Source organism: Nannospalax galili, unplaced genomic scaffold (genome assembly GCF_000622305.1).
Source record: "Nannospalax galili isolate Female #2095 unplaced genomic scaffold, S.galili_v1.0 scaffold500, whole genome shotgun sequence".
Taxonomy (NCBI): Eukaryota; Metazoa; Chordata; class Mammalia; order Rodentia; family Spalacidae; genus Nannospalax; species Nannospalax galili.
The window spans coordinates 1,640,860-1,644,430 of NW_008347292.1; the positions used below are offsets into that span (position 1 = coordinate 1,640,860).

At 41.3% G+C, this 3,571-nt stretch overlaps 1 pseudogene; it reads right to left on the reverse strand.

The window, feature by feature from the left end:
• Positions 1 to 411: 411 nt before the first annotated feature.
• LOC108491356 lies at positions 412 to 829 on the reverse strand (annotated as a pseudogene).
• Between the last annotated feature and the right edge of the window lie 2,742 nt (positions 830 to 3,571).

A 3,571-nucleotide genomic window follows, 5' to 3' on the forward strand; every position in this document is an offset into this window, starting at 1 on the left:
TCACTGCTGCCATGCCAAGACTGTTCTGGGCTCTCTAATAAATGTCTCATTTATAGGTACCAAAATTATACCCTCCTCCAAAGGACAAGTCCATAGAACACATCCCTAGGCAGATGGTCTTGAACTATGTAAGAAAACTAGCTGAGTATAAGCTGGGTGTGAGCTAGCAAGCAGCTTTCTTTCTCTATGGTTCCTCCTGAACTTTGGCTATGAAGTTCCCTGGTTGGAAGTAATGCTATGCGGATCAGGAAGCAGGCCTGCTTTCTAGTTCCTGCCTCAACTATCCTCAATGATGGACTACGATCTGGAATTGTAAGCTGAAACAAACCCTTTCCTCCTCTACGTTGCTTTAGGTCATAGTGTTTTATCACAGCAGCTAAATAAAAGTAGAACAGTTTATTAGTCCTCTCCTCAGACCTGTGTGCCATCTCCACAGATCAAGTCACTACAGAATCCTGCTTTTGCCAGCACCAGCCGTGGTCTTGCAATCCCCCTGACTTTCTTCATTCTGTTCTTGCATTGCCTGGCTATTTTTCATGAGGTCTTTTCTCATACAGGCTATGTCGTGCAAGTCTGTGTTTGGGCTTATTTTTCTTTGCATAATCCAAGGAATCAAAAACCGTGCCAAAGCCAGTTGTCTTGCTACCACCAAAGTGGGTTCTGAACCCAAATACAAAGATGACATCTGGTGTGGTCTTGTACATTTCGGATGGTTTTCTCCCATATTTCTGTCTTGGGAACTGTTGCCTTCCCATAGCTGACCATATTTCCTCTGAAGAAACTGGTTGGTCATGAACTTGTTGGTTGGCATAGTTACTGTGTCATTCATGATAGCGGTGGAGCCTTCATCAGCCAAGGAGGAGCCCGACTCGATTCTTAATCACTCTGTTCTACATCAGCCCCTTGATTTATGCTGATGTTATATTCCCGAGAAGTGCCAGTTAATTCAAAAACATGTACAGCAAAATGAATTTTATCACAAGAAATGAGGAGAAAGCAAAGCAAGAGAAATGCCCTAGTAGGTTGCAAAAGATTCTAGTCATGTAAACGCTTTTGCCATATTGCATTAATATGAGCAGTAAATAACAGTTTATGGGGAAAATGGAATATATTAAAATTTATTCATGGACTAACAACTAGGAAAAAAATAGCCACGGATGGATGGAGTGCTGGCCGGCATGGTCTGCAGACACTAGTACTCCAGGTCTCCATTTGCTACACTGTAAGAATTCGAATGAATGAAGTCTCTCATCAGATTAATGGCATTCCCAACCAAACACCCCTGTTATTCACTGTGGTCCTGCTTGAACGTGTTCTTAGCATTTTCATGAGGATCCAGACAAAGCCTACGATAATAACAAAGTAAACACGGAGAGCTACGTGCTGGGTCGGGCCTAAACATGCGCGTGGACACATCTGCTCTGGGTGTTCTCATCTTATCTCCATCTTCAGGTTAGGAACAAGGGTTCGGGGATTGAGTAATCTTATGATGGATGCTTTTAGATGCCAACATGACTGGCTTGGGTGCCAGATATTTTGGATATCTCTGTAAGGGTGTTTTTGAGCATTATTATGGATGTTTCTGCAAAGATTGAGAGAAGAGAGAGAGAGAGAGAGAGAGAGAGAGAGAGAGAGAGAGAGAGAGAGAGAGGAGGGGGAGGGAGTATCTATGTGCACATGTGGATGTGTGAGCCCATGTGCATATGTAGACGCCAGAGGAAGAGGTCAGGTGTCCTGCTCTATTGCTCTCCACCTTATTATCTTGACAGGATCTCTCACTGGACCTGGAGCTAGGCTGGAAGTCAGCAAACCTCAGCAACCCTTCTGTCTTTGCTCCTTTCAGTTCTGGGGTTGGGGTTGTGAGCACATGTGACTACATCTAGCTTTTTATGTGGGTGCTGAGAATTCGAACTCAGGCCCTCTGCTTGTTCACTGAACCATCTCCCTAGTCCCCAAGGAGGCTTTATTTTATTCTATGTGTATGAGTGTATTGCTTGCATGTATGTAAGTACATCTGTGTTGTGCAATACCTGCAGAGGTCAGAAGAGGATGTAGGAACCCTGGAACTGGAGTTATAGGACCGTGGTTAACCACCATTGAGTACTGGGAATGGAACCTGGGTCCTCTGGAAGAGCAATCAGTGCTCTTAACTGCTGAGCCATCTCTCTAGCCCAAGTGTTGGCTTTTTAATTATTTATTTTACATTTTAAAAACATTTTTAGTTATTTGAGAATTTAATGCAATGTAATTTGATCATATTTAAGCCTCCTTCCCCCCATCTCACTCCCACATTACTACCTTCTCTATCTCTCCCTGGCGCCACATTTTCTGTTATTATTCATCTTTTTATAAAAATATTTTATTTATTATTTTTATTTTATGTGTATGAGTGTATTGCCTGCATGTATGTGAGCGCACCTGTGTTGTGCAATGCCACGGAGGTCAGAAAAAGGCTTCAGATTCCCCTGGAACTGGAGTTAAGAATGGTTTGTAGCCGCCATGTGGGTGCTGGGAATCGAACCCGGGTCCTCTGCAAGAGCAGTCAGTGCTCTTAACTGCTGAGCCATCTCTCCAGCCCCTATTCATCTTTTTTTTAAAGGCCTATGGAATGTAATCTCTGTTTCCTAAATGCTCCTGGGTTTTGGAATCTGGTCAACCTACCAGGCATTACACCAGTAAGAAAAACTGACTTCCCTTCTCCCAGCATCCATCAATTGCCAATAGATCCTCAGCTAGGCCTGGGGCTTCCTCTATTTATGCTGGACTGTCTGGCTTTGGTTTGCACAGGTCTTGTGCATACTATCTTAATATACTTTTTTCTTTTTTGTACTTTTTTGAGGGTAAATGTTTTCATGTTCATTGATTACTGGCATTATTTCAGAGAAATGCCTTACAAATAAATGCATTTTGAAATGCTTTATGTTTTGAATCTTTAATAATAGGCAGTCTGTAATATTTGGTGTGATGAAGGAGTAAACAATGAATGACAAGAATATTAATACATTATCTTGTTTCAGTTGAGGTCAAGGATTAGAAAACTTTTATTATACTCCTTATTTACCTATCATGTAACATAAGATGGATTGGCTTTATATAACAATATCTAAGTATTATTACCTTTAAATCATGATATTAAAGTCACTGGATATCAAGGAGAAGAAAAAAATTCATTTGAGAACACTGCCTCCTTTTCTGTGGGAAAAGTAAGGTTTTGGTTGTACACAGAGTAGTTGTATCATGTCAGCATAATTAGGACTTCACTGTCGTCTCTCCTTGGAGGTTAAGTATGGTTAGCGGAGAGGTGTGATAATGGGTGTAGACTTGTGATAGTTAAATTTATTTGTTCAACATGAATGGGCACAGTGCCAAGATATGTGTCCAACATTAGTCTAGATGTTTTATTTTGCTGTGAAGATGTTTTGGGATGAGATTTACCTTTAAATCAGTAGATATATAATGTGAATGAGCTTCATCCAATCAGCTGAAGATGAAATAGAGTGAAAAAGATAACCCTCCCCTGAGCAAGAAAACATTCTGCCAGCAGACTGCCTTTGAGCTCATCTGCAGCACT